This window comes from Pseudophryne corroboree, chromosome 2 (genome assembly GCF_028390025.1).
Source record: "Pseudophryne corroboree isolate aPseCor3 chromosome 2, aPseCor3.hap2, whole genome shotgun sequence".
NCBI lineage: Eukaryota > Metazoa > Chordata > Amphibia > Anura > Myobatrachidae > Pseudophryne > Pseudophryne corroboree.
In genome coordinates this window covers 321,790,706-321,817,970 of record NC_086445.1, presented here as the reverse complement: position 1 = coordinate 321,817,970, position 27,265 = coordinate 321,790,706, and the positions used below count along the sequence as shown (strand labels likewise).

The 27,265-nt window shown below is 44.4% G+C and overlaps 1 long non-coding RNA gene across 3 annotated transcripts in view; it reads right to left on the bottom strand.

Annotated features, from left to right (window-relative positions):
• Positions 1 to 404: 404 nt before the first annotated feature.
• Positions 405 to 27,265, bottom strand: part of LOC135018040 (uncharacterized) — an 87,047-nt gene continuing 60,186 nt past the window's right edge. For 2 of the 3 annotated variants that reach the window (XR_010215809.1, XR_010215815.1), the window contains 2 exons: positions 763 to 1,008; positions 405 to 652 (listed from right to left, as the gene is read on the bottom strand). This is a non-coding gene — a long non-coding RNA (uncharacterized LOC135018040). Of the gene's footprint in view, positions 653 to 762; positions 1,009 to 16,211; positions 16,435 to 27,265 lie in introns of those variants that run through there. The other variant, XR_010215803.1, reaches the window with a different exon arrangement.

Sequence of the window (27,265 nt, the reverse complement as noted above, 5' to 3'; positions counted from 1 at the left end):
AACTGGTTGGAACCTTATCTCCATCGGATTTATCTCCATCCAAGGCTTAGTAAATAGACCCCTATGCTACAATTTGAAGTCTTGTTCCTGAAGTTGTGGAAAAGACTATACTTGAAAATGTCTATATGTTCTTACTTGTTTAACCTTTTCAGGTTTCTGGAATAACATTTCATATACTTGTGTAACATACTGACCGGGCCGGCTCTAGGTCTACTAGCACCCTGTGCAAAAGGAGCACACACCCCCAACCACACTCCTCCCAAACAGTGAAGAATTTAACAATACAACTGCCAGACTTTGTGAACCCCCCAATACCATCACCGGGACAAAAATGTGCCATGTACTGGGCTGGCTACTTGTCTTTTTTGTGTAAGAGATGGGTGTCTTTTGCATGGAAGAGACCCTTTAGTGATCAAATAACATTGTGGTTTTTTTTTTATTTAAACATTAACTACAGTCATCTCAGAAAGTTATAGTCCTGCATCCTGTGCTTCATCATGAGCATCACCGGCATTGTCTCCTGCTATATCCTGGTCATTATTGACATATTGCAGAATGCCAACCGTAGCAGCTGCATCAGCACCATGTAGCTTAGCAGCTGAACCATCTCTAGCACCTCGATCACGTGGTTGTCATCTGGACAAGGTGACACCTGGAGGGAAGTGAATGGGGGGGGGGGGGGTGTTTGTTATAGGACAAAAGCTTTTATTGTGACCAAGAATAAAGACACATGATCAATAGAATTATTTTCTTATTACTTACCTTTTCTGTGACCACACACAGGTGAAGGGTCATCAGGACCATCATTGTCAATCTCCACCAATTTTTCTGAACACTCTGCTGCGCTCTTTCTTGCTTCATTATCAGAATCACTGTTTCTTGAAATATCGCCCTCATCTTTGCCTTACGATTGACCTTTTGGAAGTGCCTTTAGCAAATTCCCAATCTCCTCGGACATAATTAATGACGCTACGACGAACCCTGCTGCAGTGCTTCAGAGGGGCCTGTCTGTATGAAAGAACAAGTGGTGAGAGTCAAATACCACTTTCAAATCTCGAAACCCCATACATAAACAGTGCTCTATTTGGACTGTAGGCCCCTAGCATGTAGAAAAATCAGTAAAATCATCAAAAAATGGGCAAGATAGTACGGTCTATCCAGCTGGTGTGCTCCAACACTTGTTTTACATGGTCTAATAACAACATTGTGCACACCACAGAATAGTACACATACTATATCAACATTAGAAACAGTAGTCAACTATAGTTTGTCAGTGTTTGTAGCTGTTGTGATACTGTGCCCTCTGCATTGACATATATTAGATGTTGTATGCAGATGGGGAAAAGTTTGTTGCAGTGTGCATAGTACAATAATTAAAGAAAAAAATATGGTGCTTTGTGATGAACTATATATAGTGAGGGGACAGCCAGGATTGTGATGCAGGGGGCATGGTGTGGCTATTGAGCCACTTGGCAGCATCATGGCATTATTGCAGCATCATGGACACACCTCCTGCTACACAGTGCAGCCATTACTGACATTATGAATGGCAACAAGACCATGATGATGTGCATCAGGGCAAATCACATCAATGTCCTCCAAGACTACTCACTTTGCTAGAAAAATGGGAGGTACCCAATTTTCCAGCTGTCGTGGAGAGCCACACGAGATTTGTATGTCTCCCGGACATTCAAGAAAGTAAGTAAATACGAGAGAGATATATTGTGATAGAAGCACTGGTAAGTGATAAACTGGAGATATGTTTGTCCCAGGTTTCTGGCATATGTATTTTAACTGTTGTGGTTGCTCTACTGAGATTTTTTGTGCTTTTGGTAAAAGCGGGATAAGGATTCCTGGGGTGTGGATTTGACAGAGAAGGTAGGGCTCCATCACCAAGGCCCATTTCGGGTGTTAAGGCTTTCAGGCTGAGAGCAGGCTAATTAGTGCCTGCACATGTAACAGGCTGATAAAAGCTATATCAGAACTTACTTCAGGGTCTCACTACTGTACCTTGAGAAACATGCAGCAGGCCTGTTATAAGACACTGTAATTTAATGACTGTAAGTACTGTGCATATGCCTGTGTTTGTGGTAGTGGCATTGGGTCCTACCACTCAGAGGGAATCTTTTATGTTTAGTTAGTGCCCAGATGGGCTAGGATTTATTTTTATGTACTGCACAAATAAAACTAGCCACGACTAGATTGCACAAAAACTCTGGATTGGTGTGCTGTTTTCCTGGCTGCTGTGTGTTTGGAGGTGCCCATCTACCCCAGTAGAGGGTACCCCTGTCCTGATTTCCTCACAATACACTAATATATATTATATAAAGCAAAAAGGTGGCACCTGGATAAAGTATACTGCAAGCAGGTAATTCAATGTTTCGAAGTTTTACTTCACTTTGTCATAAGGAAAATGGTGACGAAGTGACGTAAAACTTCAGATTTTGAATTACCCTCTTGCAGTGTACTTTATTTATCTGGAAGCTATATATATATATTGGAAGCTATATGTATATATTGGAACCTTGCCGAGGGTTACCTAGGAAGGCAATGATCGTTACATGTGGTAACTGAAGTGGTCATAGGCGTGCGCAGTTAATTTTATTAGGGGGTGCACCGCAGGAGGGGAGTGTCTAGAATTGCCTTTTAGGCGTCTCTACCACTGCCTTTTGAGCGTGTCTAGCACTATTTTACAGTCTCTCAGTAAAATCACATAGCTTAATCTAATTTCTCTCTGGTTCCTAATGATAATGAAGATATAATACATCCCAGAGAAATAAAATGAAACCAGCCAGTACTTTCTATCTACTATGCCATAACCCTGAGCTATAGCTGCCACTGCATCGCATCGCTGCTTACACTTCCCCAACCTATCCCTGACCCAGTGGCAGAACTAGTAGCAAGTGGTGAGCCGAGGTGCATATGCACCCCCCCCCACCCCTTCCCCCCCACGCCCCCCATCCCCAAGCATCTACACCCTGTTTTTAAGTGGGCCAATCTGTAAAGTATGGGAGATTTAGGGGGCGTCTCTCCTATTTCTAAATCCCGCTACTCACTGACCGAAGCCCTACTGCAGCAGCAACCATTTGAAACATGGCGTCGGCCGTTAGCCTATCAAAGCTCGCAGTCCGGCAGCCAATCAAGAGCCGCCACGGCCAGTCCGCGAGCTCTGATTGGCTGGCAGCCAACACCAAATTTAGAACGAACGTGCACGGGATCGATCTGCATGTGAGGTGGGGGCTGGACATGATTAGGGGGTGCCTGTGTGCACCAGGAACCCCCTGTGCGCACACCTATGGAAGTGGTGCTGGTCTGCTGTGATTGTTTTATATAGAATAAAAAAATATACAGGTTGAGTATCCCATATCCAAATATCCGAAATACGGAATATTCCGAAATACAGACTTTTTTGAGTGAGTGTGAGATAGTGAAACCTTTGTTTTCTGATGGCTCAATGTACACAAACTTTGTTTAAGACACAAAGTTATTAAAAATATTGTATTAAATGACCTTCAGGCTGTGTGTATAAGGTGTATATGAAACATAAATGAATTGTGTGAATGTAGACACACTTTGTTTAATGCACAAAGTTATTAAAAATATTGGTTAAAATTACCTTCAGGCTGTGTGTATAAGGTGTATATGAAACATAAATGCATTATGTGCTTAGACTTGGGTCCCATCACCATGATATCTCATTATGGTAGGCAATTATTCCAAAATACGGAAAAATCCGATATCCAAAATACCTCTGGTCCCAAGCATTTTGGATAAGGGATACTCAACCTGTATAATATTTAATACTCCACCCACAGACCCGGCTTTCCTGAACCTGTTTCTCCAGAAAAATAGCACTTAGGAAAGTGTGCATGTTCTCTAAGAAAAGCTTTACTACAGTATAAGGTATTACCGATCAATCATCTTTCTAACTATTTACAAATGTCTTGTTTTATCCTGCAAAATTGACAAAATATTGAGGCCGATAGATAAGGCACATGCTACAAATTATCCATAAGGACATCCAGATGATTACTTTTGTACACAAAACCAGTTAAGTTACTCAGTTCCATCAAATTCCCAGCACTACATTAAACTATTCAGATCTTTGATATATAAAAGACAGCAGGTGAGCGATTGAGACAATATACTATAATCTTGTAGACCATAAAACAGTTTTTAATAATAATTATTTTTTGGAATGCCAAAAATGTTTCAAACCCCAAAAGGTATTTAGCAGAAACAATGTCACTAATTTAAAACCTCTGAACAGTTTTTGAATCCACATTTAGATTGCTTCCTTACATTCCTGATCACTACATTTCTGTGGGGTTTCTTAAAGAGCTTGAGAAGACTGAGGAACTCATATCCTGAGAACTTATTAAACCTAAGTCACTGTACTTCACCCTTTCTAGTGATTATCTCACTAACTAGACTATTTTCAAAGGGATATTATAGGATTTCTGACTACTTCAAATGGGTCCCTATAATAACAGAAAATACCTGAATGAGTTTTCACTTCCTGTAACACTAAACATTAAGTTGCAAAAACTGTTGTTCTACACCTTCGAAGTACAATTATATGACCGTTGATAACAATATCATACAAACATTTAAATGTACAATAATGAAAAGGGTAATAAAGACAGTCCAAATTGTCCGTCACTGTCATTACTTATTTAGTGCATAATGCAAGTGACAGAAAAATGGGCATGACAGAAAAGTTATAGCCTCACAATTACACAAAAGTAGATGCAGCTTTCCACTGTTTTTTCTCAGAAAAAAAGTTACCAGTACCCAGAATAAAATGCCATACTCACCTGTGAAGTTGCAAGATATTAATCTGTACATGTCACCTTAAAATGTTGCTAATAAAATTGGAAGAGCTTGCCAAATTCAATTAGATATGTCAAGTCGTTGACATTGCACTAGTATTGTGCTTTAATTCTGCAATGCACTATGTAAAGTGCATAGAAGTGAGGAAATCACCCTGATCCCCCAAAAAGTTTCAAATAAGAGCAGTGTAGAAGGCTTATAGTGGCCATAATCCATGTATCGGAGGCTGTTATAAGGTATCATAGGGTAGAATTTTATCAGTCAACAACTTTTATTAATGGATAAAAATTATAACCAGCAGGCCCACCATCAGGGGAATGATGCGGGCACAGCTGTCTCGAGCCCGGCCTCTCTAACAGAGAGGAGAGGACCTGGGCCGCTCATGCCACCGTCCGACTGCCGTTGTTGGTACCCGTATTACGCCCGCAGCGTCCTAATGAAAATCCCTCTCAAAATGGCCACCGCTACAAAGGAGACAGTTAATAAAGAGGAGGCTCTAGTATCTTTAATAACTGTCTCCTCTGAGACGGCTACCATTTTGGAAGGGATGTTTTCAATAGTTCTAACTATTGAAAGGAAGCAGGCAGGCACGATTAGGAGGCAGCGCTGGGCGAGGTTGGGGGGACACCCTGACAATGAAAAAAAAACCCTTGCAGTGATCATAACCCCCTGACAACAAGCAAATCCCCTTGACAAGCAGAACCCCCCTGAGATGGTACTGCATAATTATTGTTACATAGTTACATAGTTACATAGTTGTTGAGGTTGAAAAAAGACAATTGTCCATCGAGTTCAACCTGTATTCTATTTTTAAAAATGTTTTTAATATTAATTAAATGCTGTATCCTTGGATATTTTTTTCAACTAGGAATTTATCTAATCCATTTTTAAATTTATTGATTGAGTCCACCATTACTACCTTCTCTGGCAGAGAATTCCAAATCCTTACTGTTCTTACTGTGAAGAACCCTTTTCTACGTTGTGTATGGAATTTTTTTTCTTCTAGCCTCAGGGGATGTCCTCGTGTCCTATGTAGTGTTGTTTTTTTTTTTATAAATAAATTGTTTGATAAATCCTTGTATTGTCCCTTAATGTATTTAAAAATATTAATAATGTCTCCTCTCAGTTGCCTCTTTTCCCATGTAAACAGATCTAACCTTTTAAGTCTTTCCTCATAATCCAGTGCCTTTAATCCCTTAACCAGTTTAGTGGCTCACCTCTGAACCTCTTCGAATTCCAAGATATCTTTTTTATAGTGAGGTGCCCAGAACTGTACACTATATTCCAGATGTGGCCGCACCAATGATTTATACAGTGGCAGGATTACACTCTCATCCCTTGTCTCCATTCCCCGTTTTATGCATGCTAACACCTTACTTGCTTTTGTTGCTGCATTTTGACATTGCATATTGCTACTAAATTCATTGTCGATGAGCACTCCCAAATGTTTTTCAACTACTGTTATCCCTACATTTTCCCCATTTAGTTTATAGTCTGCCTGAATGTTCTTAGTCCCAAAGTGCATAACTTTACATTTGTCTGTATTGAACCTCATTCTCCATTTATCCGCCTAGACCTCATGTCTAGATAAGTCATTCTGTAGAGACTCAACATCCTTGTATGAATTAAAAACTCTATATAGCTGAGTATCATCTGCGAAAAATTGACACTGTGCTTTCCATTCCCTCTCCTAGGTCATTAAAGAATATGTTAAACAACAATGGTCCGAGTACTAAACCCTGCGATATTCCACTGCGCACTGAAGCCCATTCAGGGTACATCCCATTAATCCCCACTCGCTGTTCCCTATTGGCTGTTCCCTATTGAACAGCCAAATATTCACCTAAGTACAAATAGTGTCACCTACCCCAAGCTCCCTGAATTTGAGAATTAGTCTCTTATGTGGAACTTTGTCAAAGGCCTTAGCGAGGTCCAAAAAGATCACATCCACTGCTTGACCCTGATCAATATTATCGGTCACTTTCTCGTAGAAGCTTATTAAGTTAGTTTGACAGGACCTGTCCTTCACAAAACCATGCTGATTCCTGGTAATAACCTTGGAGGTACCAAGTACTTAAGTATGCTGTCCCTTAATATACCTTCTAGTAATTTCCCCACTATAGATGTCAAACTTACTGGTCTATAGTTACTGGAGTGAGTTTTAATACCCTTTTTAAATATTGGGACTACCTCTGCTATACACCAGTCCTCTGGTATCGTTCCTGATCTAATTGACTCTCTGAAAATCAAATACAGGGGTCTCGATATCTCTACATTAAGTTCCATAAGAACCCTGGGGTGGAGTCTATATGGCCCAGGCGATTTATTTATCTTAATTGTACTTAGTCTCACCCGGACTACTTCCTCGTTTAACCAAGTACCTAGCATCGTGTCGTTATAATAGCTAATGTAATGCTCTACTCTTGTCAACCTGTCCTCATTCGTGAATACTGATTAAAAGAATTTATTCTTATTTCCCTATCATCATTAATCAAGACATCCAACTCGCCCCTTAAAGTCCCAATATTCTCCCTTTTTAACATTTTACCGTTTATATACTTAAAGAACTTTTTGGGGTTTGTTATCCTCTCCTTTGCAATTTGTTTTTTGTTTTCTATTTTAGCTGCTCTGATTTCTTTTTTGCATTTTTTGTTATATTTCTTGTAGAACTGGAATGATTCCACCGTTCCGTCAGACTTAAATGCTTTGAAAGCGCACTTTTTTTATCCATATGTTCCTTGACTCTCTTATTAAGCCACGTCGGTTTGTATTTATTACTCCTGTTTTTATTGACTTTGGGATTATACAAACGAGTGTAATTATTGAGCATAGTTGTAAAAACATCCCACATTTCAGCAGTATTCTTACCATGAAATACAATTTCCCAATTGATGTCCCTCATTGTTTGTTTCAGCAATATGAAATTAGCTTTCTTAAAGTTAAAAGTCTTAGTTGACCCTTATATTGTTGTTTTTGGAAGCTGCTATCGAATGTGATCATATTGTGATCGCTATTTCCTGGGGTCTCCCCTACTTTAGTATTTGATATCATTTCCTCATTATTAGTTAGTACTAGGTCCAGTATAACCCTATGCCTAGTTGTTTCCTCGATTGCCTGGGACAAATAGTGATCTTTAGCATGTTTAAGAACCTATTACCCCTAGTTGTATTTACTGTTTCGGTGTTCCAGTTTATGTCTGGGTAATTAAAGTCCCCAACAATAATGACGTCCCCCATACCTGCAGCATTTTTGACTTGCTGCAGGAGTAGTAATTCATCAGACACACTAATATCTGGCGGTTTATAGCATGTCCCTATTAAAAGTTTTATTGTATCTTTACCCCCATTCGAAATCTCAACCCACAATTACTTCACGTTATCGCCAGTCCCCTTGTAAATTACCTCTTTTAAATATGGTTTTAAGAAAGGTTTAACATATAGACAAATAACCCCCCTCCCCCTTTTATTAGTACTATCTCTCCTGAAGAGGGTGTTTGCCGCCCAGTCATGAGAATCATCCCACCATGTCTTTGTAATGCCTCTTATATCATATTGGTCATTAAGTGCAATTGTTTCTAATTCCCCCATTTTACTTGTTAGGCTTCTTACATTTGTAATCATACACTTAACTTTGGTAATTCCCTGATCCGTAAGTTTTGTTTTGGCTAACGTTCCCTTAGGAACCTGAGTTTCCCTTAAATTACCTTTGCTGACTATTTTTCTCCTTCCCCCCTCATTATACTTTATACATCCCATTTTTCTTTGCTCTCTAGTTGTTCCACTAATTCTTTCTAATCCCTCCCCCCAGGCACCTAATTTAAAATCTCCTCCAACCTTCTAACCATCCTTCCCCCCAGCACCGCTGCCCCCTCCTCATTCAGGTGCAATCCATCACAACAAAAAAGATGGCGCCTGACTGAGAAGTCCGCCCAGTGTTCTAAGAACACAAACCCATCTTTACTGCACCAGTCCCTGAGCTATACACTTACCTCCCTAATCTCCCTCTGCCTCCCTGGACTAGTGCGTGGCACAGGTAATATTTCAGAGAATATTACCTTAGATGTCCTTGCCTTTAATTTTTGGCCTAGGTCCCTATAATCTGTCTTAAAGACATCCCACCTACACTAACTTTGTCGCTGGTGCCAAAGTGCACAAAGACCGCCAGGTCGTTCCCGGCCCCTCCCAACAATCTTTCTACCCGGTCCGCAATGTGCCGTACCCGAGCACCTGGGAGACAACAGACTGTACGGCGAACACGGTCCCGGTAGTAGATTGCCCTGTCTGTTCTACTGATAATAGAATCCCCTACCAGCAAAATCTGGCTAGGTACCTCGTTTTCTTTTGCTCCCTTTGTCCTGGAGGGACCACTCCTCCGGTTGCTAGAGGGAACGGTATCCTCCAGTGCCGTCATTTCCTCACTGCCATCCCCAGAATCTTCATCTGATCGGGTGAATTTATTGGGGTTTGGCAGATCGGAGATGTCCTGTCTCTCCCTCTTCTTCTTCCATCTAACCGTGACCCAGCTAGCTACCTGATTATCCTCGTCCTCATCTACCGGTGGCCACTCCTCCACCGTTCTATCTAAGCTCTGCTCGAGATTGTGAATCTCCCTCAGTCGCGTAATGGTTTGCTCTAGATCAGTTACCTGGGCTTCCAGGGCAACCGTTCGTATACACCTCACGCAGATGTATTCATACTGGGCCGGTTGCTCCAGGTGTGCATATATCATGCACAACATGCACTGAGTGAGATTCTCAATCATGGCCACCCCCATTTTGTTTAAAAAACTCTAACTCCCTGTACATTTAGAAAATCAATACAGTACAATACAAATGATACAGACTGCAATACAATACAATACAAACAGTACAGACTATGCTACACAATACGATACTATAGCCTAGCTGTGGAGGGAATCAATTTTCAACACAGTAAAGTAATTGGTAATGCAATGTATAAAAAAATGTATCAATGGAAAACAGTTAATTCAATAATAAATATAATAGTTGCATGTCCGGGGGAGTCACGACCACCTGCAGCAGCACCTACTCACTGCTACTTGCTTCCCTTGGGTTGGCTCTTTCCAGCAGCTCTGCTACAGCCTCATCCTCAGTCAGCCCCCACTGCTTTCACTTTCCCGGCATCTTACTCTGCTGCTCACCGCCGCTGCCCACCATCTCTTAGCCCCTGTCTCCCCCGCTGATGGAACCGCTTTTTACGGCTCCCCCCTGGTGCCCAGGTTGCTCCCTGGCTCCCAGCTCTCTTGTGCACGCGCGCACCCTCGTGTGCATTTTCTGCTTCTTCACTGCCCGCACATCCGCTTCCGCCCACAGCCTGCACAGCCGCTTCTGCCCGCAGCCTGTTCAGCACGCTCATCACAGGTACACGCTGGTCACAGGAGTACACGCTCCTCTCACAGGAGTACACGCTCCTCCATTGTGTGGGCATATTATGGTGACAAGGGTATTAATGTGGGGGTATAATATGGTGTCAGGGACATTACTGTGTGGACTTAATATGGTGCAAGGACCATACAGTAATATGGTGTTGCCCCATTTGTGCATAGGATTTTTTTTTTAAATATGTATTTTGGGGTATATTTAAATGTATATATTGTGATTTATAAGTGTGCAGATATACGTTATTAAAACAGTGTGGGGGGGGGGGGCACAACTGTCATCTGCAAGTTTGAAAACCAATTTTCAATCAATTCAACACCCAACATACATATCCCACATCATCATACCCATTGTTCTGCCTTTTAGAGAAAATGACAAGGAATCCAGCTATAAGAATGAAGAATTAAACCAATGGAAGGTGACATTACTGCTGAGAACCACGAGAAACAAAAGCACTATAGCTTTCTAAAGCAAACTACAGTTGTGGCAGCATTGTCCAAATTCCCAAATACAGTATGGTAGACAAGCACAGAACAGATTAGCACCACCGCCTTTTAGCAGTCTCAAGGATATGTGGTTGACAAATCACTTTTCGGGATCCCAGCTGTCACAATATCGACGCCGGAATTCCGATAGGGGCATCATAACGCCACTGGTATACCGGCGAGGTAGGTGATTTCCCCTCTATGGATGTCCATGACACCTATAGAGGGTGAATAGAACCAGCGGCGAGCATAGCTCGCCATCAAGCCCGTAGCATGGTCAGTACGGCGAGCCCACAAGGGGCTTCACTGCGCTCGCCCCCTGCCAGCATTCTACCGCTCGGGATGCCTATGTCGGTATACTGACATTCGGCATCCTGTGCGGCGGTAAACCATACCGAACCAAACTCAAGATCTACTTAAATTCGACAGACAGGTAACAGAAGATAAAGAAGTGCATTGTAGTAATAAAAACACACCAAAACGAATGGTGCCCCCACACATACCAACTCTGCCTGACAGAAGAACGTCAGAGGACAGCGCCATTTACAGTACTGTACAGAATTACAATAGCATCTTATAAAAAAATATTCAGTACATTAAAGTCTTCATCTTCTGCAGTGACATCTAGTTTCCGGGACCTGTTCTCTTTACCTGCCATCTGGTCAAGGAGGGAGACTGCATCATCCCCCAATACCCAAGGAGTACCCCACCTGTGTGTGGTGGTAGATATGCCTGTTCGATTATTTGAAATGTGAGTGCAATGGGGGTATTTCAGAGTTGATTGCAGCAGCATATTTGTTAGCATTTGAGCAAAACCATGTGCACTGCAGGGGAGGGGGCAGATATAACATGTGCAGAGAGAGTTAGATTTGGGTGGGTTATAATGTTTCTGTGCAGGGTAAATACTGGCTGCTTTATTTTTACACTGCAATTTAGATTTCAGTTTGTACACACCCCACCCAAATCTAACTCTCTCTGCAAATGTTATATCTGCCCCTGCTGCAGTGCACATAGGGTGTCATTCAGAGTTGATCGCAGCCCTGCAAAATTTTGCAGGGCTACGATCATGTCCATAGACATGCGAGGGGACGCCCAGCACAGGGCTACCCCGCCCCGCATGTCAGTACCGGCTCCCTCGCAGTAGTGCAAAAGCATCGCACAGCGATCTTTTGCACTTTAGGAGTAGCTCCCGTCCAGCGCAGCTTTAGCGTGCAGGCCGGGAGCTATTCGTCACTCCCCGGCCTGCAGCGGCTGCGTGTGATGTCACGCAGCCACTGCGGCCCCCCCCTCCCGCACGGTCCGGCAACACCTGCATTGGCCAGACTGCTCCCACGAAACGGCAGCCAAACGCCGAGATTCTGGCCCCCCGCCCAGCGACCGCCTCTGCCTTGCAATCAGGCAGAGGCGATCGTAGCGCAGCGACGGCCTTCAGCTGTCGGGAATGCACTGGCACACTGCTGCGCAGTTCTGACCCGATCGCGCTACTGCGATAAACTGCAGCGTGCGATCGGGTCAGAATGACCCCCGTAGTTTTGGCCAACTGCTAACAAATTTGCTGCTGCGATCAACTCGGAATTAGGGGCAATGTTGTTAAATCTCAAACTGCATAAGGAATATAATTTATTTTACTAATTCTATATACTTGCATATTTTGTAGATATACAAGTATACCTATGATCAGGGCTGGTTCTAGCCCTTGTGGCGCCCTGGGCGAAAATAGGGGCATGGCTTCATACAGGGGCATGGTCAGTCACGCCCCCTGTAGAGTTGTGCCCCATGGAGAGTTGTGTCCCCCATTAGCGCCGCTTATAAAAAAAAAAAAAATTAATACTTACTATCCCCGCTCCTGATTCCCGAGCGCTGCTGACCTCTGCCGGCGCCGCTCCTCGGCTCTATGGGAGAGACGTCATGACGTCTCTCCCATACAACAGCATAGACACTAGAGGTCAACTAGTTTCCTTCACAGCGCTGCACAGCACCGGGGGACACTGACAAACAGTAGCGGATCTTGCCATGGCGCGGAGCCCTCCGGATGGCGCCGACGTCCTCCGGAAGGAGGCGCCCCAGGCAAAAATCCCGTGTCCCCGTAGCAAGATCCACTACTGCCTATCATATAATATACCTTATATTGAAAATGAGCATATTCCATAGAGTTAGATATGTGATTTTTTTTTTCCAATAAATGTTTATTAGATTTTAACAAAAAACATCAGAGACATACAAACTTGAGCAGGCATGTCAGGAGAACTCAGTACTCTTAAGAAACAACAGCAAATATCAAGTAAGGATATATCAAGCATACTCTGGTACCCAGTACTCATCAAGACAGTGGTCTCCATAAATCATTCATCCTAGTAAACACAGCACAAATCCTGCCTGATCATTAGTAAATCCCCAAAAAATTAGTAAACCAAAAGAAAAAAGAAAGAGAGAACAGAAGAATAGAGCAGAGAGCAGAGCAGAGAAGAGCAGGAAAGGAGGACAAGCGGGAGGTAGGAAGGGGGAGAGGCGTTGTGCGGAAGATCAATTTATCTAGTGAAACCAACAGGAAGAAGAGTCTCCTCATAACATTGGAAAATCGATAAATTACCAAAGGAAAACTCAGTGTGTGAGACTTGTACACATTCCGAATGCAGTAAGTACATCTGTGTAGACTTGAACTCCAGCCAGGGAAACCAAGTAGCTGTAAACCCGTTGGTGTTCAGGCGTTACCCGTAATTCCTCCATTGAGATGTACATGTCTATCCTAGTAAACCACTCTTTCACTGTGGGAGGGGCGGTGTTACGCCAACAAACAGGGATCACTGCCTTAGCAGCAATATTGAGGAATTTCAAAAGGGATTTTTTATATGCCATCAAAGGGCCGGTAACTAGATTCAGGAGCCAGAAAGCAGGATCAGAGGAAACCTCAGGTCCCACAATCAATTTAGAAATAGAGATCACATCCTTCCAAAAGCCTGCTTCAGTGTTACAGCGCCAGCACAGGTCCGGTACACCAGGGAACATTTTGGCATGCGTCAGGGGGCATCTGTACCAACGCATCAAAACTTTGAAGTGCGTCTCAAGTACCGAGTAACTACTCAAGCTGGCAAAGGTGGACTGAAAACAGTGAGTCCAGTCCTCCTCCATCAGCTCAACCTTCAGGTCCCTACCCCACTCACTAGTGTATTTAGGAAGGGTCGGGAACTTATGTTCAATCAGGAGTTTGTAGCATTTGGACAAAAAGTGCGCTAGACGGGATGAATCGAGACATATACTCTCAAATATAGTTGTGGGTCTAGTGGTGTCAGGGCAAATCTTGCTCCCCGCTACAAAGTGCTTCAACTGAAGGAACCTCCAAATTTCCGAGGACGGAAAACGCCATTTCAACTGTAAGTAGGGAAGGGGAGAATTTCCCCATTTTCTACCAGCTGGCCAACACGTGAGAGCCCCTTCAATGACTATGCCTCAAGCCCCTGACCGGTGACCCTCAGGGGAAAATCTGGATTATGAAATAGTGGGGTCAAGGGAGATACTGTTGAAGACACATATGAAAAGGCCTGCAATCTGCTCCAGCGTGTTAAGGTAGGGCTAAAAGTGGGATGGAGAACAACAAGGAATCTTGAAAGCCAAGGACAATGGTGTATTGGTGAGGCTACGGTGGCATTTTCTATAAGTACCCATTGTTTAATGTCAGTTGTGCGGGACCATTCCATGATCCTGTCGAAAATAATAGCGTCATGGTATAAAGAAAAATGGGGCAACTGAAGGCCTCCCATGAGTTTACAGCGAAAAAGTATAGCATGCTGAAAACGTGGCCTCTTGCCCCCCACACAAAGTCTCAGACCGCATTGTGCAGCTCTCTAAACCAAGACTCAGGGATGTGTACTGGTAGCGTCTGGAGGAGATATAGGACCCTAGGGAGTAAATTCATCTTAATTACACTTAGTCTCCCCAACCAGGAGAGTCTTCTGTTGCCCTAGTCCCTAAACTTTGATCGAAGTGTGGCGAGTAGGGGCTTGAGGTTCTCGTCAAAAAGGCATGTAGGATGGGTATGTACAGTGACTCCCAGATATTTAAAGCTATTGGGGTTCCAAATGAATGGAAAGGAGTGTTTAAAACCCATCAGGGATTGAGAAGGAGCCAACACATTTACAGCCACTGACTTAGAAAAGTTAATTTGGAAATTGGACAGGGAGCCAAAATTATTAAATTCGTGCATGAGGTTGGGGATCGAGATCAACAGATTCGAAAGGACAACCAACAGATCGTCTGCAAATAATGCTAGTTTGTATTCCCTACCATCCACGACAAGGCCTGAGATATCGGGATTGCATCTAATAGAGCCAGCCAAAGCCTCCATGCATAGAATAAAAATGAGGGGTGAGAGAGGACAACCCTGTCTGGTACCGTTTCTGATCAAAACTGGTGCAGATAGGGCCCTATTAATTTTGATCCTTGCCGTGGGGGAGCTATAAAGCACCAAAATGCACTTAAGGCTAACCGCACCCACTCCTAAATGTCTCAAAACCCCCTCCATGAAGACCCAGCTAATTCTATAATTCTAGGCATCAGTAGATAGCACCACTGTGTGGTTACGACCTGAGGAGGCTAGGTGTATCAGGTCAATAATTTTAGTGTTATTGTCTTGTGCCTCTCTTCTAGGGACGAATCCCACCTAGTCCGAATCAATGATATTGGGGAGCAACAACTTCAACCTGTTTGCCATAAGTTTGGCAAACAGTTTGATGTCCATAATATGGATGGGCAGTGGTTGAGGTTAGGCGCCCCTGTACAACATGTGAGTCACTTGTAAAAAATGGATTTATACATTCTTTTGCGGAGGACGTTCCTCAAGATTCTCTTTTGGTCAGTACGTTTTCACTCTCAGTACATGAAATAGAATGAGAACATATCATGTGTAGTAAAGTTTAAGATTTAATACAACACATATACATAAACCGAAATGCTTCTAAAATGAAAATTTCATGAGTCCAGGTGTAAGGTGCTACAGATGGAACAATTACCAGAGCAATTGGAGAACTGGGTCGAAACAGTCCTCAAACAAGCGTGTAATTAGATAGTCACCACAACGATCCTCCTGGGTAGGTAGTCAGGTGTACTTCTCTGGTAAAAGCAAGGCAGTCCACCCTTCACCGGAACACAGGATCCACAATAACAGCCAACGCGTTTCAACCCAAACTGCTATGGGTCTTTCTCAAGGCGATGTGTACAATGTTCCCTCCTTGGTCCCCTTTTAAACCATGTTCCACCAATCGTGGATCACAGGCAAATTCCACCCAATGACATCCTTCCTTACTGATATGTTATGATAAATTTGGCTGTCACTCAAAGGTAAATATACAGGTTCCTCCCCCTGTCTAAACTCTTATTTGGAGACTCCCCTGTCAGTCAGCATACTAAATCGCCGCCCAGAAGTGCGTCCATCCACTTCCGCCCGTCGGGTCAGTCCTCCCCATGTGTGCCTCCACGTGGTCTCCCCGGCGCGTCCTCACCGGAAGTTCGGGACTCCGTCACTTCCGCCCGGTCATCTGATCCCCGTGGACGCGTCCACATGGTCTCCTTCGTGCGTCTATCTCTGGAGTCCCGCCCGCGGGTTGTGATTACGTCACGTCACTTCCGGTCAGGCGTTTCCATGTGCTGTCGGGTTCTCTCAGTTATACATGAAGAACAGCATTTCATTGTAGTATTGTAGCTTCTATTTCCAAAGTGCAGCAAGACCCTTTATGGGATAAACATATTACAATTAGAACAAACAAATGATCTCATTAGATTACTTAAAAATTTTAAATGAAGATGTTTTCAATAAAAATATTCTCTTAAAGATCTAAAAGGATTCCTGAATTTTCATGAACACTTCAAGTTCTACAATAAAAAAATAATTTATTCAATGATAAAGATAAAAATGAAAATAAAAATAAACACCCCCTAAAATGAACACCATCTATAAAAACCATTTTAATTCAAAATCATTATTAATCCCATGCGGATGTAATGTATTAAAATTGTAAATACACTGCATTTCGCATTTGGCCAGAAGGGAAGGGCTATATCTCTCTGTCGCTGGTTGCATTTGACTAACTTTATCCCAGCAAATCTTACAATTCCCTGTGTTGAACAACTATGGTGCCTTTTAAAATGGTTAGAGAGAGCATGCGTCTCCAGTCCCTTCTTAATGTTGCGACAGTGCTCTCCTATACGTACTTTTAAGGGACGTGAGGTTCGCCCTATGTAGAAGAGATGACAGGAGCATTCTATAATGTACACAACATTTTTCATATTGCACGTAATGAAATCCTTCAATTTCCAAGTAAAACCATTAATAACAATTGTATCCAATTTCTTTGTGCCGTCACTCTTAATCTCTCTACACCCTAAGCATTCTCCACAACGATGGAAACCCTTAGTCATAATTCTACCTTCTCGTTTCTTTTGTGGAACACAGCTCTTCACTAGAGCATTCTTCAAATTCGGCGCCTTTTTATATATAAAAACTGGACGTTCAGGGATTACTCTTCCCAAAATTGGGTCTTTAAGCAGAATTTTCCTTTGTGTTGTGTATTATAACTTGTAATAAAGGCCTTTATTACAAGTTATAATACACAACACAAGAGTGACGGCACAAAGAAATTGGATACAATTGTTATTAATGGTTTTACTTGGAAATTGAAGGATTTCATTACGTGCAATATGAAAAATGTTGTGTGACAGGCATATTTCCTGGACCCCTAAAGGAAGCAATTGTTAGACCTCTTCTTAAAAAATCTAATTTAGATCCCGACTGCATGACCAACTATAGACTGGTATCAAACCTTCCTTTTCTAGGAAAGTTTATTGAGAAAGTGGTTGCAAATCAACTGGATACCTGCCAGACAACCCATGATATCTATGATCCATTCCAATCAGGATTCAGGAGAAGACATAGCACTGAAACAGCCCTGGTGTGTGTGCTAAAATAAGATTTTAAACCTACCGGTAAATCTTTTTCTCGTAGTCCGTAGAGGATGCTGGGGACTCCGTAAGGACCATGGGGATAGACGGGCTCCGCAGGAGACATGGGCACTTTAAGAAAGACTTTGACTCTGGGTGTGCACTGGCTCCTCCCTCTATGCCCCTCCTCCAGACCTCAGTTAGAGAAACTGTGCCCAGAGGAGACGGACAGTACAAGGAAAGGATTTTTGTAATCCAAGGGCAAGATTCATACCAGCCACACCAATCACACCGTATAACTTGTGATATACTACCCAGTTAACACTATGAAAAACAACATAGCATCAGTCCAAGACCGATAAAACTATAACATAACCCTTATGTAAGCAATAACTATATACAAGTCTTGCAGAAGTAGTCCGCACTTGGGACGGGCGCCCAGCATCCTCTACGGACTACGAGAAAAAGATTTACCGGTAGGTTTAAAATCTTATTTTCTCTAACGTCCTAGAGGATGCTGGGGACTCCATAAGGACCATGGGGATTATACCAAAGCTCCCAAACGGGCGGGAGAGTGCGGGTGACTCTGCAGCACTGATTGAGCAAACAGGAGGTCCTCCTCAGCCAGGGTATCAAACTTATAGAACTTTGCAAAGGTGTTTGACCCCAACCAAGTAGCAGCTCGGCACAGCTGTAGTAACGAGACCACTCGGGCAGCCGCCCAAGAAGAGCCCACCTTCCTAGTGGAATGGGCTTTAACCGATTTCGGTAACGGCAATCCTACCGTAGAATGCGCCTGCTGAATCGTGTTACAGATCCAGCGAGCAATAGTCTGCTTTGAAGCAGGGCCTCCAACTTTGTTGGCTGCATACAGGACAAACAGTGCTTCTGTTTTTCTGATCCTAGCCGTTCTGGCCACGTAAATTTTCAAAGCCCTGACCACATCAAGGGACTCGGAGGCACGACAATAGGTTGGTTCCTATGAAAGGATGAGACCACCTTAGGCAGGAATTGAGGACGGGTCCGCAATTCCGCTCTATCCATATGGAAAACCAGATAGGGGCTTTTATGTGATAAAGCCGCCAATTCCGACACTCGCCTAGCCGAAGCCAAGGCTAACAACATGACCACCTTCCAGGTGAGATATTTCAACTCCAAAGTCTTAAGTGGTTTAAACCAATGTGACTTAAGGAAACTTAACACCACGTTAAGGTCCCAAGGCGCCACCGGAGGTACAAAAGGAGGCTGAATATGCAGAACTCCCTTCACAAAAGTCTGTACTTCAGGTAATGAGGCCAATTCCTTTTGAAAGAAAATGGATAAGGCCGAGATCTGAACTTTAATGGAGCCTAATTTTAGGCCCAAATTCACTCCAGTTTGTAGGAAGTGAAGAATACGGCCCAGGAGGAATTCTTCCGTAGGAGCATTCCTGGCCTCACATCAAGAAACATATTTTCTCCATATTCGGTGATAATGTTTAGATGTCACGTCCTTCCTAGCCTTTATTAGCGTAGGAATGACCTCATCCGGAATACCTTTTTCCGCTAGGATCCGGCGTTCAACCGCCATGCCGTCAAACGCAGCCGCGATAAGTCTTGGAACAGACAGGGACCTTGTTGTAACAGGTCCTGCCTTAGAGGAAGAGGCCACGGATCTTCTGTGAGCATTTCTTGCAGATCCGGATACCAGGTCCTTCGTGGCCAATCTGGAACAATGAAAATTGTTCTCACTCCTCTTTTTCTTAATATCCTCAACACCTTGGGTGCGAGAGGAAGAGGAGGAAACACATATACCGACTGGAACACCCACGGTGTCACTAGGGCGTCCACAGCTACCGCCTGAGGGTCTCTTGACCTGGCGCAATACCTTTGTAGCTTTTTGTTGAGACGGGACGCCATCATGTCTATTTGGGGTAGTCCCCATCGACTTGCAATCTGCGCGAAGATTCCTGATGAAGTCCCCACTTTCCCGGATGAAGATCGTGTCTGCTGAGGAAGTCTGCTTCCCAGTTGTCCACTCTCGGAATGAACACTGCTGACAGAGCGCTTACATGATTCTCCGCCCATCGAAGAATCCTGGTGGCTTCCGCCATTGCCACTCTGCTCCTTGTGCCGCCTTGGCGGTTTACATGAGCTACTGCGGTGATGTTGTCTGACTGGATCAGAACTGGTCGAATGCGAAGTAAGATCTCCGCTTGACGTAGGGCGTTGTATATGGCCCTTAGTTCCAGGATGTTGATGTGAAGACAAGTCTCTTGACTTGACCAAAGTCCCTGGAAATTTCTTCCCTGTGTGACTGCTCCCCAACCTCGGAGGCTCGCGTCCGTGGTCACCAGGATCCAGTCCTGAATGCCGAACCTGCGGCCCTCTAGAAGGTGAGCCCTGTTTAGCCACCACAGGAGAGATACTCTGGCCCTAGGGGACAGGGTGATCCTCTGATGCAATTGCAGATACGACCCGGACCATTTGTCCAATAGGTCCCATTGGAAGGTCCTTGCATGGAATCTGCCGTATGAAATGGCTTCGTATGTTGCTACCATCTTTCCCAGAACTTGAGTGCAATGATGTACTGACACTTGTTTTGGTTTTAACAAGTTCATGACTAGAGTCATGAGTTCCTGTGCTTTTGCCGTCGGAAGAAAAACCCTTTTCTGGTCTGTGTCCAGAATCATGCCCAAGAAGGGCAGACGAGTTGTAGGATTCAGCTGCGACTTTGGAATATTGAGAATCCAGCCGTGTCGCTGTAACACATTCAGTGAAAGTGATACGCTGCTCAGCAACTTCTACCTTGATCTCGCTTTTCTGAGGAGATCGTCCAAGTACGGGATAACTGTGACACCCTGCTTGCACAGGAGCACCATCATTTCCGCCATTACCTTGGTGAAAATTCTCGGGGCTGCGGAAAGCCCAAACGGCAACGTCTGAAATTGGTAATGACAATCCTGTACCGCAAATCTCAGGTACGCCTGATGAGGAGGATATATGTGGACATGCAGGTATGCATCCTTTATGTCCAGAGATACCAACAAATCTCCCCCTTCCAGGCTGGCAATGACCGCCCTGAGCGATTCCATCTTGAACTTGAACCATTTTAAGTAAAGGTTCAGGGATTTTAAATACAAAATGGGTCTGACCGAACCGTCCGGTTTCGGAACCACAAACAGAGTTGAGGAGTACCCCTGCCCTCTTTGAAGCAGGGGAACCTCTACCACCACTTGTTGCAGACACAATTTGTGAATTGCCTGTAAAACTATCTCCCTTTCCAGGGGTTGTTTCGGTAGGGCCGATTTGAAAAACCGGCGAGGAGGCACTTCTTCGAATTCTAGCTTGTAACCCTGGGAAACAATTTATATTGCCCATGGATCCACCTGTGAGTGGACCCAGACGTGGCTGAACAGTCGAAGACGTGCCCCCACAGGAGCTGACTCCCTCAGGGGAGCCCCAGCGTCATGCGGTGGATTTAGCAGAGGCCAGGGAGGACTTCTGTTCCTGGGAACTAGCTGTGGTGTGCAGCTTTTTCCCTCTGCCCTTACCTTTGGCAAGAAAGGATGATCCACGTGCTCTCTTGCTTTTATTGGAACGAAAGGACTGCATTTGATAATGAGGCGCTTTCTTAGATTGTGAGGGAATATATGGCAAAAAATTTGATTTACCTGCCGTAGCCGTGGAGACGAGACCCGAGAGGCCCTCTCCAAACAATTCCTCACCCTTGTAAGGCAACAACTCCATATGCCTCTTTTAGTCGGCATCACCTGTCCATTGCATGTTCCACAGGACACGTCTAGCGGAAATCGACATAGCATTGACTCTAGAACCCAGTAGACTAACGTCTCTTTGGGCATGTCTGATATATATATATATATATATATATGACAACATCTTTTACATATAAATATATATATATATATATATATATAAAACTGCTGCAGAAAGAGGCTCGGTAGATCCACTGTCTCAACACTATTACTCCTAAAGGTCTCAATGAGCACCTCCCCCTGAATTGCTTCCTATAAGGTTTAATGTCTCTATCTTATAATATACATTCAAGTTGTGTTTATTGCTCCGTACCACTCAGATGTAGCCCTGTCCACCCGCTATGCCCCTGTCCACCATGCTATTGTAGTTGTGACACTGTCCTATATCTTGGTTGATATAGTGTGTCTGGTTCCTTGGGGACTTTGTTCCCTTTGTCTTTATAAATGTACAATGTGCAGAACGCTATGCCATCCTGGGTAGACGATAGAGGGGGAGAGGAATAGGAGCGAGCACTGTTGCGCTGTTTCCATTCATGCTGTCACTGTTATTGTTGTTTGGTTCCCTAGCAACCGCCAGATGGGGCCGGGCGCACAGGAAGTGCGCAGCGCCGGAGGGTGTTGTCACAGGACCCGGCGCCGACGGCGATGGCAGGGACACACGAGGTGGGGTAAGTGGCTATAAATTGTTTGTCTTTTGTTCTGTTTGTATCCTGATGACGTTATTAAATTAACGAAACGTTGACTTTTGATTCTTGACCGCTGTGTCATTTATTATTGGAACAAGTCCTGTGAGTGCCACCATCTTCCACATTATATATATATATATATATATTAGGGACAATAACATGATATCCTTATCTAGGGTTTCAATCTCCGCTGATAAGGTATCTGTCTACGCTGCTACAGCGCTATAAACCCATGCCGACACAATCGCCGGTCTGAGTAGTGTACCAGAATGTGTGTAAATGGACTTCAAAGTACTTTTACTGCATGCTATCTGCAGGATCCCTGAGGATAGCTGTAAAGTCAGCGCTACCCTTTTTGGGTAAACGTGTCAATGCCTTGTACACCCTAAGGGAAGATTCCCATCGTATCCTGGCCCCATTAGGGAAAGGATACTCCCTGAGAATTCTTTTTAGGAAGCTGCAGCTTCTTGTCTGGAGATTCCCGCTCTTTTTCTTCATGAGAGGAGGGAAATTTACCTCAGCTTTCTTCCCCTTAAACATGGGTACCCTCGTGTCAGGGATAGATGAGTCATCAGTGATATGCAAAACATCTTTTATTACAATAATCATATATTGAATACTTTTCTGCCAGTTTTGGCTGTACTTTGCATTATCGTAGTCGACACTGGAGTCAGACTCCGTGTCGATATCAGTGTCTATTACTTTGGATAGCGAGTGTTGTGAGACTCTGAAGGTCTCTGTGACATAGGGACAGACATGGGTAGATTCCCTGTCTGTTCTCTAATCTTTTGTGCAATAAATTTACCTCAGCACTTAATTCCACATATCCAGTCAGGTGTCGGCGTTGTCGACGGAGACACCACACACACACATTTGCTCCATCTCCTCCTTAGAAGAGCCTTCTACCTCAGACATGTCGACACACACGTACCAACACACCACACACTCAGGGAATGCTCTACTGAAGACAATTCCCCCACAAGGCCCTTTGGAGAGACAGAGAGAGAGTATGCCAGCACACACCCCAGCGCAATATGACCCAGGAAAAACACAGCAATTTAATGTTTACCCCGCAGCGCTGTTATTATTATCTGCGCTGAATTATGTGCCCCCCCCCCCCTCTTCTTTAAAACCCTCTCTTCTACCATGGTATAAGCAGGGGAGAGTCCGGGGAGCTTCCTCTCAGCGGTGCTGTGGAGAAAAACATGGCGCTGGTGAGTGCTGAGGGAGAAGCCCCGCCCCCTCGGCGGTGGGCTTCAGTCCCGCTAAAAGTGTAAAATTGGCGGGGGCTCATGCATATATACAGTGTCCAGCTGTATATATGCTCTCTTTTGCCAAATAAGAGGTTTATATTGCTGCCCAGGGCGCCCCCCCCATGCGCCCTGCACCCCTACAGTGACTGCCGTTTGTGAGGTGTATGGGAGCAATGGCGCACAGCTGCAGTGCTGTGCGTTACCTCAGTGAAGATCAATGAAGTCTTCTGCCGCCTCTGAAGATCTTTTCCTCTCATACTCACCCGGCTTCTCTCTTCCGGCTCTGTGAGGAGGACGGCGGCGCGGCTCTGGGACGAACTCCAGGGTGAGACCTGTGTTCTGACTCCCTCTGGAGCTAATGGTGTCCAGTAGCCTAAGAAACAGAGCCCTGAAACTCAGAGAAGTGGGTCTGTTTCTCTCTCCTCAGTCCCTCGATGCAGGGAGTCTGTTGCCAGCAGGCTCCCTGAAAATAAAAAACCTAACAAAAATGCTTTCTTACCGGAAACTCAGGAGAGCTCCTGAAATGCACCCAGCTCCTCTGGGCACAGTATCAAACTGAGGTCTGGAGGAGGGGCATAGAGGGAGGAGCAAGTGCACACCCAGAGTCAAAGTCTTTCTGAAAGGGCCCATGTCTCCTGCGGAGACCGTCTATCCCTTGATACCGTGGACCATGGGCTTCTGATTGAGCGTCTGATTCATTTTTGTGGACTGGATGGCACAGTCCTAAATTGGTTCAAATCATTTCTCACAGGCAGGTCACAGAGAGTATCGTCTGGATTATACTCATCACCACCAGTGCCACTGCCATGTGGTGTCCCACAAGGTTCTATACTATCCCCCATGCTTTTTGCAGTATACATGCTCCCGCTGGGTGAAATAATCAGGCGCCATGGGCTAGTCTACCACTGCTATGCAGATGATACACAACTGTACTTGTCCTTTGCTCCGGGCACTGATAACCCAATAGCAACCCTAAATGGCAGTAACGTGCGGTGAGATCATAGGCTGGAGAGGCACTGATTGAGATACAGATATAGATAGAGATATAGATATGTATATATATATATATATATATATATATACACACACACACACACATATACAGTGGCGGAACTAGCGAGCGGTGGTCCCAGCTGCGACAAAATGCTTTGGGCCCCCTCATCCTTGGAGAGGATCTGGTGAGGGGGACCTGCTCAGGGCCAGAGAAATGGATACCTAGCAACAGTGCTGTAACCCGACATTTTAGCACTGTGTGCAAGAAACGGCATCGGAGCCCCCCCCCCCCCCCGCCCTCCATGCAAAAAATATAGGGTCACGGCTTCGTGGGAAGGGGTGTGGCCACAAATAATACCAATTCCTATAACGGTGCACAGTAGTCTCCCTTATTCAAATTACGCCGCACAGTAGCACCACTACACCAGGTAGAGCCCTTTATACACCTTACGGCTGACAGATTCCCCTTTTTACACATTACGGCAGACAGCGTCCCCTTTTTACACATTACAGCAGACAGCGTCCCCTTTTTACACATTACGGCAGACAGCGTCCCCTCTTTACACATTACGGCAGACAGCGTCCCCTTTTTTACACGTTAAGGCAGATTTAATAGAAAGAAAGAAAGAAAGAAAGAAAGAAAGAAAGAAAGAAAGAAAGAAAGAAAGAAAGAAAGAAAGAAAGAAAATGTGGCCAGGTAGTTCTCAAGAGTTTATTCCGGATTATAGGGATACCCGCTAATACAGTATGTTTAAGTGACTAGGAGTATATGAAAAACTGTAATATATAAATAAATAAAATAAATAAATAAATAAATAATGACTGTTCCCATAACTCACATCAAACAAATACCTCATGCAGAGATTAAAAATATATTTACTGAAGACTAAAAATGCACGCAGTAACCAAAGAAACAATGACAATGGGCGCGCTAATGAAGAAGTTATATTCACATTCATAAAAGTAACCTTTACTTTGCTCAAACACAGTCTCAATCAGCGCAATATCCAGCCCGGCGCCCCCCCCCCCCCCCTCACCTGCGTGTCCGGACAGCTGAGTTAAGGCGCTACTGCTGGCTGGGAGGGCAGAGGAAGGAGAGGGAAGAGCGCTGGCCTCCGCCGCTTCCCACCGCTACCACCTTCACGGCCACCGCTCCACCGCTGCTGTTGCCACGAGCCCGGGACAGCCTCAATGCCAGTTGCCGCCGGGACCCGCCGCTTCTACCGCCCGTCACACTGTGTATGGGTGATTGGACAGCGGATCCAGCACTGGATCCGCTGTCCAATCACAGCTGCCTCGCTGACATGGGGGTGGTGTCCCTGTCAGTGAGGCACTTGTTTAAGTGCCGCACTCAGCATTTTTTTTAATGGGCTTTTAAAGCCCAGTGCTTGGCCCTGCCCCCCGCTCTATCCCGTTCCCATTGTCTATGGGAGGCACTGCTATCAGTGCCTCCCAAACTAATTTGAAGGGTCAAAATTATTAGAATAAAATAAAGAAAATACTTATGACACAGGATATGTGTCAAAAGTATCTTCTTTGCATTATTTTAATAATTAATCACAGGGGAGGCACTGCCTCCCCTGACTGCACGTCCCTGCTAAATGGCTGTCTAGCTGAACTCCAGGAGTGGATAAGTGCTAGTTGGCTGCGACTGTACCCGGATAAAACAGAGGTCCTTATGATAGGACCGCAACATCAAAGGACAAGACTGCAGCATAGCCAACCAACTGGACTTACACTCGGGGATTCAGAATTAAAGACCACTGATCGTGTGCGGAATCTTGGCATTGTCCTGGATGGTGGCTTGACACTTAAACATCAGATATCAGCCACAATCAAATCCTCATTCTTTCACCTGAGGAACATAGCCAGAATCAAGCACTTAATTGCCTCAGATTATCAGCCAAAAGTCATCCACGCATTTGTATCATCTCGATTAGACTACTGTAATGCCCTCTACCTTGGTCTCCCAGCAAAATAATTGCACCGCTTACAGCTGGTGCAAAACACAGCTGCCAGGCTATTAACCAACCAGCCCCGTTCTAGCCACATAACACCCATCCTCTACTCCCTTCACTGGCTGCCTGTAAGATGGCGAATCATCTTCAAGATTGGCTTACTGAGTTTCAAAGCACTACATGACCATGGCCCAAGGTACCTGAAGCAGCTACTGACCCCATACTGCCCCACTCGATTACTGCGATCTGTAGATGAAGGACTTTTAGCAGTACCTAGAATCTCCCGTAATTCATCTGGGGGTCGAGCTTTTAGTCATGCGGCTCCGACTCTATGGAACTCACTTCCCCGGACAGTGCGAGAGGCCCCAACTATAGAATCTGTCAAAAGTAGACTCAAGACTTTCCTTTTTACTCAAGCATTCCCATAATTGTCCCTTTAGTGTCTCCATGCTTCTGTATGTTATGAAAATCTGTTCTGTACTTCATTATTTTCTGTACTATATTATGCTATGTATCTGTTAAGCGCCTTGAGTCCTATTAGAGAAAGAGCGCTATATAAATAAAATTATTATTATTAATTATCAATCAATATTTTTTTTTCCTGTGGTGGCCAATGTCTGGGCATGCAGGTTGCAAAACTGGTGTATAAGGTAGTCTTTTCCTGCAATGTCATGCCCCTTGCAGTGAGGCCACCCCCTCTTTTGGAGCGCATATTCTTTCCTTTTCAAATGGAAATGGGGGGGGGCGTCAGAAACTTTTTTGTCTTGAGAGAGCAAAATTTCTAGTTACGCCACTGATGCAGTGCCTTGGTTATAGTGTCCACATGGAACAATCACTTGGATACTTTCTCAATCTATAACAATTCATGGGGCGTAAGTACTCAGTCAGACATATTTCACTCAGCTACTGTATCTTAAATAATTTATTTCATTTTGTACCCAAAATAAATCCATTGATTATCTAGTATAGCACTGG